Source organism: Halictus rubicundus, chromosome 1 (assembly GCF_050948215.1).
Source record: "Halictus rubicundus isolate RS-2024b chromosome 1, iyHalRubi1_principal, whole genome shotgun sequence".
NCBI lineage: Eukaryota > Metazoa > Arthropoda > Insecta > Hymenoptera > Halictidae > Halictus > Halictus rubicundus.
Window position 1 is genome coordinate 4,895,366 of NC_135149.1, and position 16,450 is coordinate 4,911,815.

Consider the following 16,450-nt stretch of genomic DNA (forward strand, 5'->3'; position numbering starts at 1 on the left):
TTATATGGACAAGCATTAAAATATTGCAAGTTTATTTTCTCACGGGAGAAAAACTTTTCTACATTTAATGAGAAAGAATTTTGCAATTGTTAATATTATTACAATGCAAAAGACTTTGAACTTACTCTTGTCCGCTGTGATAGATTTTTAACGCATTATATGAAAACAGATGAATAAACAAAAGAAGTTTGACGTCGTATAGTGTGGCGAGGATGCCCCGGATTAGATGAATGTTATCAACATTTGACAAACCATCTGGTGCTAAAATTATTGATGCTCGTATACATATTATTCCAATTTTAAACTTTCTTTCGTCCGCCACTGTATGTACATACACGTATTTTGTTTCAATTTGGGTACAATGCTTTAGAAAAATTCATAGAAACCAACCATAGTTCAATTAGAAAAATATCATGCGTCAGTTGAATTACGATATCGTAACGGTCTGGTGACATCGATATTCTAGATACAAGACATCGTAATGTTGGACCAACGCGGTGCACACTACGACATATGTAGAGTCCCGAAATAAATCAACCGGGCAATTATAGAATTAAGTCAGGCCCGATGTGTTAGCGGAAAACACAGTTGAATCAGAAACGGCATCGCGCTCGAAATACAACGCCCCTTCGTGGCCACGGCTTTCATTGACCTGCCAAGGACTCGTGCTATACTTTTGTTGTATGGAAACTAACGAGCAAGAACTGAGAATATGAAACGAGGCACAAAGAGGGGTCTCGCTGCTTCGCGAGTTTCTCTCCAACTGCGTTGTTCCTTCAGCAGGAAACCATTCCTGTCCTCACTCTTACACGATAAAAACGATTTAAAGATATCTTATCGAACGACCCTTTTATCCTATCTGTGAACTTCAGCCCTTCGGCAGGGTTAAATGAGAATAAAACGTTTAGTATTTACGAGACATCATCAAGTCAATTTTTATGTTACCATTTTTAACATATGCAACGTCGCAACGGGTGCACTGAAAACACACAATTGTTGCTCAAGTAGATTTCCATATGTCAAGATTTATATGTATTTACATGTAATGTTATTGGTAACTAATTCTTACAATTAATACCGTGTTCATTGTGCATCATGATTTAAAAACCTTCTAGAAAATCTTCTAGTAGTTTTTAATTTTTTGATGCTCCCTATAATGTTCCCACTGCTAAATTAAATAGCAAAAACTAACTGAATGATAATATTTTCATTTGGTTTTGAATAATCCCCATAGATACGAGATTAAATAGATTTATGAAATTCCTAATTGATAATACTCAACAATTCGTACATATTTCATATACAACGTATGTATATGTATGTATACATATGTATTTATATATGTTACCAGACGATTAAAGTCATTGGCGTTATATAAATTTCAAACTAGTTTTTATATTCATGACATCCAGAAAGGCGGCTGGAATTCTGTAAGAAGTAAATGGAGACTGAAGCAGTTTTATATAATTTTTGAATTAAATGTATTTTTATACTTCACATTTGAATAATCCTCCGTTAATTTGGACGAAAGAAAACTATAAATATTCTAAACACTCGAGTGACAGCGGCTACGCGCATACAAAATAGATAGTTCCAGAAAAATCGAGAAAAATTGAGTTCACCTTCACTTTTTTCAAACGGCATTATATTATATTTTGAAGTTACTTTTTTGATAGAAAAGAATGCATGTGTTGAATAACATGTTGAGAAAATGATGTAAATACAATCCATTAAGGGCCCTTATCAAATAAATAAGAGAATAGAATCGAATAGATAAGTTTGTAAATCAAACATATTGGTAAGGAATAATTAGAATTGCGCTGAACATTTGGCAATACTCCAATTACGTATTATGAACAAAAGGTTGAATCTACGACAAGTCTGTTTATTATTTCCATTTAGTGACAAGTGACAAAGTATTTCATAGGACGCAAGTAAAAATGTGTTATGTACGCGTTCACATACAATTCCATTGATAGATTCTGATGTTATCCACGGTGCCATTTAAAAAGCAAGATGACCTTGTGTTTTTATCGAAAAAAATTTTCGCTACTTTCACGTTTGCAAACTGTTGACTTTTGTGTTGAATGTGGTATTGGTTGCGTTAAACAACCTGCATAGGCTCTTAAATAGAGAATGCAAAAAGTACACCCCGGGACAAAAAGATTGCACACGTTAAGATTGATATAATTTCAATTTATTTTCACGTTGCAATTGAAATTTGTTTCTACAGGGTGTCCCAAAAATGTTGTGCTTCCTAGGAAGAGGTGATTCCCGAGGTCATTTGAAGTAACCCTGTATACACTATTTGAGGATACGTGATTCTAATTGAGGACATTAATTGAGGATTCGCGTGAGTAAATAATAGTGTGCTGTGGATCCGACGAAGGAACAGAAGATTCTGAAAAATTTGTAAGTATACTTTACATTAGTATTTTATAATGCAGGATTAGCATTCACATGTATAACATATTGGATATAAAGTTTTATTTCATATTTTGCTACTTCAAATTTATGAACCGAATGGGTAGGGACACAATGACTTGGTACGGGTCTAGCGACGAATGTCACTTTATATGTCGTTTGTTTCGAGGTATGCACACGATTCTGTTCTGTCTCCTCCACACGGCCAGGTGGACTGTAGTAGTAGGCTTTTGCCTATACGTATAACTCCACACAATCAAATTTTGCCAACACTTTAACAGCTTATATCTCAATAACTATTTATTTGCGACATTTGGTTCCTTTCAAACTCTTTTTCTCTTCTCGACGAGTTGAAGTTGTTGATGTAAAAAAAACTCTAACAATAGTTTTCTTTGTTATAAACAATTTTGCGGCAAGTTTCTTTTACAAATTTCCACCGATCCAAAGGTGTAGATTCACCCTCTTAGGACGGATGACCATTACTTTTTATACACCCTGTACAATTCAGAAACGTAGATTTTGTAGTTGTCCTACCACTTTGTCCCGTTTGCTTACTACCAAAATTTGCATTCGTAGAATTTTATCGAAGCGAATACTGTAGAAGATATTGAGCATGTTGCGCATACAGACATGCTGAAAACTATTAATAACATGGAAAATGTATTTTCACCAGTTTTTGCGACAGAACTTTAAGCAAGCGTAAAATGTGCCATCATTTTGTCCTGGAGTCCAGGAAGAGGTTTCCTTTTTAATCATTTAAAATTTGTTTTCAGACCCGTTCAGCATGGAAATAATTGTCGTTCACAGGTCGAAAATGTAAATTTCCTGGCGAATGTTTCGATTTCCATATAGAGGTGCCATTAAGGTATTTTTTTATTGTAAACTCTTGGTTTCAGATGCTGTCGGGCTTTATTTTGTCGTATTTTATCAGAATTAATGATTACACCTGTACACACCTACACTCGAGCGGTTCAATTAATTCCCTCACCTGCGCCACGTACGATACATATAGAAGCCAAAAAATATGCTGAATTTGTCGCAGGTGTGGACGACTGTTATTTGGAAGATTATCGGCGATTGGACATTAAGAAACACGGTTATTATTAAGGCCCGTACAGACCTGAACATTTCGACGAACATTGCGCCGAACAGTGACCGAAACGCAAAATCAACATTAATTTCGGCGAACCGAACGGCGCGATTTTGCGTTTCGTCCGCTGTTCGGCGCAATGTTCGTCGAAATGTTGAGGTCTGTATGAGCCTTTACGATGCATCGCAGAAATGTCTCCGTCCTGTCTAAAAATTGTACCGTATTATTAACCTCATGTAATTACTTGATAATAGTGATTATATGTGCGCGATACGATGTTATTAAGAAAACGAAAGGAATCAGAACTGCAGAAAAGTAGAATAAGTAAAAACGAAAAGAAATATTAAATAAAAATGTGTAATTGACCAACTTTAGTCAATCCTAGTAACATGTTATTAAATAAAGAATAACAACCAAAAAATACACAGGTCATGCCGTACATTTAATAATTGAAGACGAACTCAAGCAATTTGAAAACTTCAAAACTTCGTTTTGAGATGGATATACAAAAGGAACATTTTTGTTTAGCACAAAATACAGGACGAAATGAAAACTTATAAGGGTCTTAAGCATCTAAAAGTTATTCAAAAATTACACTTATACACTTCAACGCAATGTACGTCTTCTTGAGCATTTCTGATAATTTTACTAAAAAGTGATTCTAACGAAATTTAGTCGGTTTTCAAACTTCGGTTTTCATTTGCACTAACGCAATATTATTACTATGTAAAAGTTTTAAAGAATCAGAAAACTTCTATGGTCCCTCCTCTTTCTGTTGATGCCTTATTGTAAGATAAGGCTGTTTATTGGTTAATGCAACACTGACAAGATAGCAAAATGACATCAAGAGCCATCCAGTTTTGAGTGGTAGCATTGGCATTGGGAAGGCCTGTTATCTGCTACGACAATTCGTGGTAACGCTTTTCCTATATTTTCGTATAATATTTTTTACCTTTGTAAAAAGTGTATTCTGTCCTATTTTGTTTTTTCACCAACTTTTAGGAATTTTTTTCAGGTGAACTATTACACTTTTAATATTAAGATTTTGCACACATATTCTACAACACTTATATCTGAAGAAAATGTAACAAGAATCCATTTTTTGATAATGAAATAATATAATGTGAATAAAACTTTCTTAATTACATTGTCTTACTTTCAAAAACTCCTAGAATAATTATCCCCTATTTTATTTTGTAAGTGGCGCATAGGAGTATATGTTTACATAAATAGATTAATATCTACGTATAGCGACTGGCGAGTCGAGAAAAGGCTGCAATGGCCATCTAGCGCGAACGCGTCGCGCACAAGCTATCAATGAATATTTTCTTAACCTGCTCATATACTAAGGGAACCAAATATTTTTCGTGAATGGTTTCTTTACCAGAAATGTCTGTAGAATGCATTCCTGTATAGTAAATTTCTCCTAGATAATGGATTTTTCACATAAATACAAAAATAGAGCGTATAAAGTACCCGCGTTGACTCTTTTTCAAACTTTAACAACCATTTACAACTGTTAGGAAGTACACAAAACTATAATTGGATATATATGGATATGTAGGGGAGAGTCCCCTCTATCTTTTGACTCAAACCTGAACTTTCTCGCATGTTTAGTTTTTGCGCAACACGTCATTTTTTATCAAAATCATGCGTTTTACAAAAACCAATATTTTTCGAAAACGTTGCGTGATAGAGCAACTCTGCTTTCGGATTTGGTTTTAGAATTGCAAAGTCTATAAGAATCACCCAACAGGTATTGCGAAATAAATTTGGTGTTGGACAGTGTAATTACCATATTATCTACTCTTATGGTACTATAAACTATCAGTAAATCTTGAAATTGTCAAAACATTATATATAGATGTCTCACGAACCAATCAATAATTACAATGCAACATTTTTCGATAGTGAATTGTGATCAGGATTGGAGTAAAACTTGCCACTGTACGGCGACTCGAAGGAAATACTATCGAGATGTCTACGCCTCGAGTTTTTGCTCTTGTTAGCCTTTTGTTTCTATCTTCAGCATCTCATGGCAAATCCGGCAATGCTTCTCTTTGTCTCCGACCACAAGACGCCAGAATTGCTACCCAATACGAAGTAGTGTTTACCACTTGATAACGTCTCGTTGTGTCTCCCGAATCGGACGACGTCAACACGAGAGTATTGTATTTCGCCTTTCCTTTCATTGAACTGGCAACTGGTTGCTGCCTGTAAACCGAATACAAAAGTAATTCTGAACGAGTTAGGACGAACGACATAGTCACGAATATTTATATATGTACATAATTAATCACACGAATATGTGGCATATATTGTACAGAAATCTCGAAAAATATGAATGACACGAAAAAAAGTTGTACGGTTTTATGAGGAACACATTATGCTGTTATTTATTCATCTTTGAGAATGCTTTGAAAAGGTCTATAAAGGTCAATTTTGAATTTTTAAATTAGAATCCATTTTTTGTGCATTATGTATTTGTGTGTGAATCATGTATGAACGTGGTTTTTTCATATATTCTCTCATGACTTATTACTAGACTGCAGAATTTTATGCAAAATAAGAAGTGTCTGGATTAATTACAAGAAAGGGGTGTTGCGTATCAATTGATTTCTTCTGTTAATAATTTTAATAGATTGTACATAACGTGCCGGTAATAATAAATCCATGAGATGTTTCTTCTACTTTGTGTTTCAACTACTCATTTTTGCGACAAATGCATAAAATCTGCAGTCAACTTGCTACACTTCATCAAAAGTGAAGAGTTTTTGTATTCACACGTGTCTCTCTTAATTGTTCTTTGATACAGCTTAGCTCATTAATGATTTTTATATATCATAAAGAAATAATGTTAACTTCTTTTTTACAGACATTTTTCAGGTAGATGTGTACTTTATTTTCCAAATATATTCACTTCCTTATTATATTGTGCTTTCATGATTATTAGCTTTTTAAAGCGACCAAACATTTAATGAAGTATATTACGATTCCTACACGTCACGAATGATTTGGTTATACTTCCAAATGAGTTCTAGTGCTTCTTTCGGTGTCATTCCAATCGGTGAAGCTTTCTGTTTACGATGCAACAAGATTTAGCTGCCAACTCGTGCCTATGCAGTTCTTTAAGCGTTTTGTTTGATGCAATGCACTCGAGGAACTCTCTCGCTTCGATAGAGCTCCCTCAACGCCTATTTCGATTTTGCAGGAGCACGCTGATTGCTTTCGTGGAAATTTTAATCTTCTAATCAGCATAAGTTCCTCGAGGGATTTGTTGATCATCTATAGTGCCAAAATCATAAATTATTTTAAAAATACTCTTAAACATCTGTTTCTTTTTTTAGTATCAACTATAAATGTCCGCAAAATCTTAAAACTTTACCCGAGGACATTTACTAGGAATAAACGTGTAAAACTAACAGATGTGATACGAACCAAGAATTTAGAAAAAAATCTTACATTAAAATAAAATTATGTAGATTATCCAGGCAGTTGTGATAATCTAATACAAAAAACTTTTCAATGAAAGTTAATTAGCATTGTATCGTCTATGAACTATAATATTAAACATTTTTTAAAATTTTTTATAAAAAATCAGTCCATTGATATTTTGAATGACCATAAATATTTTTGACTTTATAGTATTATACCTGACGTGAAGAAGAATTCAACGACATACTGCACTATGGATTTAAATGTTGAAATAACGTTAAAATATTTTAGTCAGTTTTAGGCCTAAAAACGCCATTGTACGCCGCTATTAGCATTACCAGGTAGTAACTAAAGCAGAAATTACATTCAAAAACATCTAAAAGTCAGCAATAATAGTATGCAATAATAAATATGGGTTGTAGTTTCAAAATTCAGAGTGGTACTTTATAGACCTTTTCAAGGTCATCTCAAGTACAACTTCTATGTATCTAAAACAATCATGCTCTATCATTCATATTTTTCGAGATATTTTCCCTGCAAATAGTGATTCAGATGTTTTGAAATTATAGTGGCGAAATGAACAAACATAACAATCAACAGTTTGGCAAAATAACACCTAATATGGAACACCTAAAAAATTTGGGATTTAAAATGGAACACTCTGTATATTAGATGTATACAAACAAAATTGGCTTAAAATGGAACTCAAAATTTCTGAAATTACTATAACTTGTCTACACAAGCGAGATAGACACACTACTGCTTTCAGAAAAAATATTCATCGAGACATTTTCTCATCCATTCAATTTTCAACAATTTCTCTCCACCTAATATGTAGTCCTGAAAGTATCCTAAAGGACCTAATCTGAAGGGACTACGTCTGATGAATAAACCGCATATAACCGTATAATTAAGTAGTCTGTTTTCTTTTTAATTCGATTAATTGTTGCTAATAACGTTCTCCCTACAGTTTAATCCATCAATTCCGCAGTTTGTGCAGCATTTCTTTGCAAAACACCATTGCGCGCCATTTCTTTGTTATACTTCGCATAACACTTTTCGAAATTCATTTGGAAAAACACTGGCGTACACTATACAAATGTTCATAAATGACTAATATGTTTACTGCGTACGCGTCAATGTCAGAGGTACCTAAGCAGCAAGTGCAGAGAAAAAATGCATTTACAAAATGACTATTAAAATGTTAAACTGTAGAATCGCCTTGATTTTTTATATTTAATACGTTCCATATACCACAAGTTCTTGTACATACAGGGAGTCAAGTAATGCTGTGTAAGAACTGTTACATCGTGATTCTACACCTTACGATCGGCGAAAATCTATTAAAAAAGTTTGGTGCAAAATTTACCTTGACCTACTTTTTAAAGATTAAATCTTTTTTATGATTGTATCCTGTTCTACTCATCGAAAGCAACAAACTTCTCAGAGGAACCATGGGTCAAAAATGAACCGTTTTGGTAAAAAGTGGGAAGTGTTCTAATACCTTTTGAATCTCTCTACAAATAAGGTAAATATCTCACAAACTATGAGTAAGACAAAGAAATGTTTGAAACAAAAGTTACATGATTTCAAGAGGGACATATTATGGTCGTGTCACTTTTACCTTGTTATGATCTTAAAATGTCTTGCGAAGGTCACGGTTATGCTTTTAAATAGAAACATCTTTTTAATCTATATTCTCGTAGCCAACATCGAAAGATTTTCAAAACACTACTGATGCGTATTTTTGACATAGACCATTATTGAGATATATCTCAAACTTGATATGTCGCCGCATTAGCGTTACCTGGTGTGCAAGAACATACACCACTGTTTACTCTTAAGGGGGTACGCAGCCGTGTAAGCCTAATAAAATGGAGTAAATCTACCTTTTTTGGCACGTAAAGATACTGTAAAAAAACCAGATTTTTTGGAAAACATTAAGCAACATGTTAGCTTTATTTTAATTTTCTTTTTATTACATAAAATATAAAATGGTGGAGTTATATAACATTATCTAAGTCCATGTCCAGCAAAACCTTGGTAGCTTGTGCCCAGCGGTAAAAGTGACTGGAATATAAACAATAAAAAATTGTTGTATTAACTTAAACAAAAATAGATTATCTTGAATGTAGCGTATGTTAACGCAATTATTGCTGAGTTATTATGCTTCCTATAGCATTCTTAAACACAGTTATTTATTTAGATTTTATTGTTATCTCTATATTGTTCTTCTTTTTATACTGCGAAGGTATCCACTACCTCATAGTATAGGACTTACTGTTATCGGTATGGAGGATTGAATGTAGTATATTTCCATTGATATGTTAACGGTGCTTGCTTCAAGAACGATCGTTCTTTATCAGTGCATCGTTTCATAAAGTTGATTCACTTTACAGAAATCGCTTCATTAATGAAGGGTTTCTCCGGAACGAGTTGACCATGAAACTTATCTCTTCTTAAGATTCTGGGACATTTTTAAGGCGTACTTGTTTATCAAAACTTTGCATGTACACTACCATTCAAAAGTGTAATCAGGCTTCGTAACCAATGAAAATGAAAAATATACTTACAGTATTATACTTAATATTATATACTTTTCCACATGTTTAATTTTTACATTGTTTATTGAAAATGTTGAATTAATTTGATCTTATTTGCTACGAAATTATTATTTATAAAATTAATTTCGTAAAGTAGTAATTATAAAAAGTATACATATCGCTTTCATTTTAATGTTAAAATTTATCTACTCTAAGTAATTAAATAAATGTATTTCACAATTATGTATCATGATCACGATACTCCAAATTTAATTTTTGAAAATAATCATTTTCTTAAAATATTAGCCAATGATCTACATTGATCGAAAGCTGAATGACGACCATCAAGTCATAGGAATCATACCTTCAATACGACAATGCGTTATTATATATTATCATTATTATCAAGTAATTTTTGTGACATCGGAAACCATCCTTGATGACTACTATGTAGTTGGTGTAGGTAACTTGTTTTCAATTTTTCCGCAATCAAAAAAGAAATCATTTTCCGAATGAAATGAAGAATTCTCAATTTTTAAATTTCTTTTTTGAAAATTGTATCACTAACTGATTAGTAAATAATCAAACGTTGTTACTGAATACAATGCTCGCAAATAATGAAAATAAGATTAATTTAGCATGGATTTATTTCAATTGTAAGTTAATATTCAAGAAGTAACAAATGAAGTAGTAATAATATAACAAAGAAATCATAAGATTTTACAAACTGTGCATGTATGTAAGTAAAAATATCGAAATTTTTTCTTCCAATGTTGCCACTTTTTACTTTCTAAATATAAAATGAATCTTTATTTCATATTAGAATATTTTTTCCTAATATACAGATAATATTTATTTCGTATTATGAAAAAAATATTTTTTTCTCATTATGAAATGAATCTTTAGTTAATATTAGAAGTAATATATCTCCTTCAATTTACTTTGAATTCGTGTCACTATTGAAAAAGCGATCTGTGATTCTGCGTGATTCCGATTCCGATTCTAAAAGCGATGAAATTTAACAACCGCAAACAGTAACACCAAGTAAGTAGAAAACATGATGCTTATGTTAAATCTTATTGTGAACATAAAAATATCATTATCAATGAAATATATAAAAGTAAATAAGCTACACATAAGTTAAATAATAAACGTAACAATACGAATAAAATATTTTATGTAATTGTACAGATAAAACAACGTCGTTCAATGAAGGACAATTGGCATTATTAAATCGCCAATATATTGAATTAAAATATAAAATGAAACAAATTGTCAATAAATTGGAATGTATTGAAAGACTAATAAATAACATAGCAGTTAATGGAAATCAACCTGCAAATATCTTGGGTGGTGGCGAGGGGTCTTTTTTGGACCAATTACCACTGGAATCTGTCCCCAAAATTACCAATTTTGACACTATAGTAGCAGAAAGTTCTGTCAAATTTAAATACAAAATTAAACTTTCTTATTTTTGGTTTTTCATGAATCAAAGCTTTACCGAAGTTTATCAAAGTTTTTCTAAATAAAATGACGCTAAACACGATATAGTTACGATCATAATTACTTGCGTAATAAATGGTTAAAGTTTCGGGCGTTAAAGAGGACGGCGAACGGAAAAGAAAGAGAAGCAGAGAGTCGAAGCGTCGAACATCAGACCCTCTTTTTTCTAATCGCTATCCTTCTCTAAGTTCGCACACTACAAAAAATGTAACACCTCTACTAGAACTGTCGCTCGGCAGACCCGATGATACAACAGTTACGAAGATGACGAATTTTTCTATGACAAGTGTGTATTCAAATCCCATCATGAATCAATGTATAACTGTTTGAATTGCAAATTTCACGGAACTGACCAACACTAAAGTTGATCAGGGATTAAAATATTCTGTAGCGTCCGTATTGTTATGTCAAGTAATACGACTCAAATGGTAATTACCAACGCTATATGTTGATGTCATTATTTGGATATACGAGGTGGTCCAATAACCTTAAACACCTTAACCCCTTCCCATGCCATTTAGTTCGATGAAATCGGGGCCCAAATGGTAGGGGTCAATGCGCGGTAAACAGACCAGAGTGATGCTCGAAAACAGTTGCAATACTAGCCGAAATGTAAATACCTGTGATACAGTCCTTTGTAAATCATTCCACGACTCTGACTCGTGATGTTTACATTTGGCAGATTTTCAGTCCATGAGTCGTACTCGTGATATTTACGTTTGTGTCAAAATCTTCATCACGAGTCAGACTCGTTAAAGTACTGGAAGGGGTTAATAAAATGATAATATGAAGATAAGTATGCAGAAAAGGGGGTCTCAACTCAGATTTTTCTGAATCGCAGATATGTTGTAGATAAACAGGTCCTGAGTAACATGCAGTTTGTGAATTGAGGGGAAAACGTGTGTCTCTCTCTCTCTCTCTCTCTCTCTCTCTCTCTCTCTCTGCCAGTACGGGGTTAGTCATGGGACATTGTGACACTTGCACGACAGAGAGGGAACGCGTCACGTGACCGAGCCGTGGCCGAAGTGTCGAGGAATAGCGCGGTAGAAGAGGAAATTAGAGTGGGGGAACAAGTCTTTATCTGACCACTATGGTAACATGCTCTTTATCCGAGGCGGGGAACGATCGTGATTCAAAAGTTATGACAAAAAGAAAATGGTAGTTGTTAGACTACATTTGTTACACTCCAATATAGCTGGTTTCTGTTGTACACCTTACAGTAAGTATTGTTTCAATGTTTCCGTTTCTCAGTACCGACCTATCTTCTTGCTCGACCTCTGGTACATTGAAGAGAATGTTATTAACGACTCTTAGTGAATCTTCAGGTCTGGGTCAGTGATGGGATATTGCGCGGGGTTTTTCGCTCATGCGCGTCCAGTGCAGTAACGTCTTTGTATTGTGGCGAAAGTAGTAGGGTACTATTATTGGCGGGAAAGTACCGAAAGAGTCCAAGACGAGACGATGAGACAAACGTGCTACGAATTTTTCGAAAGTTACTACTAATATTTGATTGACATACATATGTTATACATTCATCTTTCAAAATTAAATCATAACAAATTTTGCGAAATTATGCAGGATGACCAAGGTACCCCATTTTAGCCAAACGTTTTACATACTTTACTGACGCTAAAATTGCGCATATGCGCAAAAAACCCGCACAATATCCCATCACTGGTCTGGGTTAGTTTTCTTGGGGGCAAGTTCTCCCCCCAAAAAATAGACGATTTCCTACCACAGATGGCGTATCTAAAACCAGTGAGAATACAATAAACAAGATTCTATATGAAAGGATTTCGAATACACCATCTCAAATAGAAACTGGTGTATTATTTTGGAGGGGAGGCTGTTGCCCCTCCACAAACCCGCTTCTGTCAAGAAAACTAACCGAAATCTATTCCAATCACTCCAATCCAGTGAATACAATGTAACAAGTATCATTCTTTTTTCTCATATCTTTAGAACCATGATTTTCACCCGCCTCGGACAAAATGCATGTTTTTCAGAACCTTTCCCTCTACAACTTATCTGTGATTCAGCAGAATCGGAATTAAGACACACTTTTGTGCATAATTACCAATATGAAATTTTATTACCATATATAAAACTTGCATGGGGTTTGCATTATGATGCAAACATTTTTGGTATGAGGGAATGCGTTTCAGAGATTTCAGGGTCACCTTGATTTCTTTAAATGGAGTGATCTATCTTTCGTGTAGTCAATCGATAGAGTTTCAAATTCTGCGTAAAAATGAAATGACCTTGAAATATCCTAAGTCTAATAGTTAAGAAGACATTATCGAAATAATTTTCCAGGTAGTATGTACGCAATGAACATTATTTTGATAATGTCTCGTTAACTATTATGTTTAGGACATGTGAAAGTCAATACAATTTTACGCAAAATTTGATGCTCTATCGATTCGCTTTACAAAAGGTAGGTCATTCCATTTAAAGCAATCAAAGTGACCTTGAAATCTCCGGAAATATTCAACGTGGTCAAAGTTATTGGACCACCCTGTACGTGTCGGTATAATTTTATCTACAGTTGTACGCTATTCCTCGCGCAGAGTGGGGTTAAATGTCGGTTGTACACAAACAGTGCCTATCACTATTTATTAAATATCTGTTTGACAGTAAGAGAAGAGACACTTATTAAATGACTAAAGTAATATTCACGAATAGTTATTAAAACAGCTCCGCCTGTCGAACAGTTACTGGTTGTATGTACTATTTCTATCGAGTCTACCTATACATACACCTTTTATTCTAGCAATCCCGATTCGCTGTCATTGATATTCTCGTAAAGTCGAGTTTTCACGTTGTCAGGAAACAAAGAGAAGACTGCATATTGTACGTACGTGCACGTTGATTAATCAGTATTAATGAATGTAATACCCCACACGCTCCCGTAACATCAAACAATCACGTTTTTAGTGATTTTCAATAACATAGAAATGTCTAGCATTTCTCGAGCACATCTTGATAAATCAAATGTTATAAACATATTCTATTTCTTATTAATTGACAGCTTTACTGACAATGAGATGACTAGGGTAAGGGACCCAAATACTGTATGGGTACCATTACTGTGCCTATATTAATTATACTTATTTTTAAAGCATCAGGCACAGTAATTGACACCCTCACAGTAATTAGTTTCCTTATCCTATTATGCTCGCGTTATGTGTGTAGAACAAATACGTTAATGTGTAGGATACATTTCCTCCTATTTGGACTTCTAAAACCAATAAAAAATCTTTATTTATTACAGTTCAAAGTTCAAACTCTTTAATTGTTTTAATAAGTTCGAGTTCAAAATATTTTGAACATTACTTACAGCTCCACTTCTGAGATTAACGACTTTCAGTTTGTTTCATCACTCTGGAAACGTTGAAACATCTCTACGTAAATGTCCACAATATCTGAAGGTCAACAGTTGCAGTACTCAAGTATAAATTATTCAAAGATAGACTAAAGCTTCGTTAAGAGACGATTGGAAATTGTCTTACAGAGAAACTGAAACTGACAACTGGATAGAAAGATGTAAATTTTAATAGACACAGATATTTCGCAGCTTTATAAATTCCAGAAAAGATCAATATAACCTCCGAAATTTTCATATTTATAAACACAGCGGACAGTGGGTCGTTTCTGTAAAATAGGTGAAATTAATTCAGGAATTTGCATCTTATGAAATAGGTTGAAGCTGGGTTTTTTGTATAAGCTAATACTTGATTGAGGTAGACTAAAAAGGATCCACACTTATAATTGATCTCATTTGTTAAATAATTAATAGTCAAATAATCACTCAGTTCTGTTCATAAGCGAATAATTTCTTGTCAATTAACAATGAATTTTTCTAGTATAGGCATTTATCTCTTTCTACTCACGACATTCTATGTCCATATAATAATAATAATAATAATAATAATAATAATAATAATAATAATAATAATAATAATAATAATAATTTATTATATTATTACTATATATTATATATATTATTTTTTTATATAATATATATCCGTATCCATTGATATAATATCAATCCCGGCATCAGTTCTTACAGTACATGTTGAGAGTTTGGATACTTGTAATAAAATAAGTTTTGAATATAAAATGTCAAATATCTCGTAAAGCATTGACATTTCGATCGATTGGTTTAACAAAACAATCGGGTTGCATTAAAGAATGAAGTGCAATTCCACCTGCAGGGTGTATCGGTGTATCCATATAAAAAATAAGGTTATCGGAAGTTATGACGTACTGTACTATATGATTTTTTCCTGTATCATTTTTTTCTATTTTTGCATAAAAAAGAGCAGTAACCAAATATTTGTTGATCCGACTATGGTTACGTAGGTAGTGAACAGGGGAAACTAAGCGGTCAAAGGCAAGAAATGCATACGAAGTTTTCATCTTCTTTTGGACCTTAAAATTTAGAAGTTAAAATTCTCTGTACCAGGAACCTTTTAGTCGGGGACCTCTCGGCTTCTACGAAAAAAGCGACGGCTGTAAGAAGGGATTTTTAAATTTACATTTTCAAACATCTTCGTTTGTTTCAGGGAACACTTGTACCCTTTTGTTAGGGTGGGAGCCGTGCTATAAACCAGAGATTTAATAACCCACAGTTGAACTTAGACCGTCAAAGCTTGAAGCACGGAACTGCAGCTGCCGGCGCGGAACGGTGTGTTGGTTTAAAAATTGCAGTTCCAGCCAGTCTGACACGTGGGGGCCTTTTTTACGACTGATTTGATGTTGTGGCAGCCGCAGCGCTGTGACGGACAGAACCGTTCGCCGTTACGGAGGTTTAAAAGCAGCAGTAAAAGGATCTTCGGAGAGTCGTGTGCTGTTGCTGTTGCTGTTGCCGTTCTGTTGCTGTATCGCGGTCGCGTACACAGGACAAGGCGGATGCGATATGGATCTACGGTTCAGGGAGAGCCGAGTGCCATGTGCCGTAAGCCTTGTATCGTCCACAGGTTACATGCGTGTATATACGTAATTTACTCGGTAATTCCTGTGGGTAGTTTTCATTCAGAACGTTAGGTTGAGCTGTTCGGTTACATTTGGACGGAACTGGTTAACTTCTCGGAACAAAGATGAACTTCAAAGAAGTCACGTGCTAAATCTTTAGTATGCGTTTGGCTCCATGAATTTTTACCGCGTGACGGGAATATGCGCGTCCCTTCTCTCACTACTTTTTCCGATTTGCATGTATTTTTGCGTGCAATGCGACTAAAAGTTTACGGGTACAAGTTACTTATGCAAGCACTGTCTTTCTTTTCATTCTGTCAGCTGCAACGATGAAATCAAGTTCAACATGTACAGGGTGTAAAGAATTTGTGTGTCGTGACTATCGTAGCGTGATTTTACACCCTCGGTTTGGTGGTAATTTATGTAAGAAAGGAGCTGCAAAATTAACCTTGACCTTGAATTACAAGATCAGAAGGTC

General features: G+C 34.2%; 2 long non-coding RNA genes across 2 annotated transcripts in view; one reads left to right on the forward strand and one right to left on the reverse strand.

Moving 5' to 3' along the window:
* The window catches only part of LOC143353605 (uncharacterized), a 166,081-nt gene that overhangs the window by 77,863 nt on the left and 71,768 nt on the right, over positions 1-16,450 (reverse strand). The window lies entirely within an intron of this gene.
* Positions 4,111-4,655, forward strand: LOC143353615 (uncharacterized). Its single transcript, XR_013082181.1, has 3 exons — positions 4,111-4,130; positions 4,248-4,428; positions 4,530-4,655. It is a non-coding gene; the product is annotated as an uncharacterized LOC143353615 (long non-coding RNA).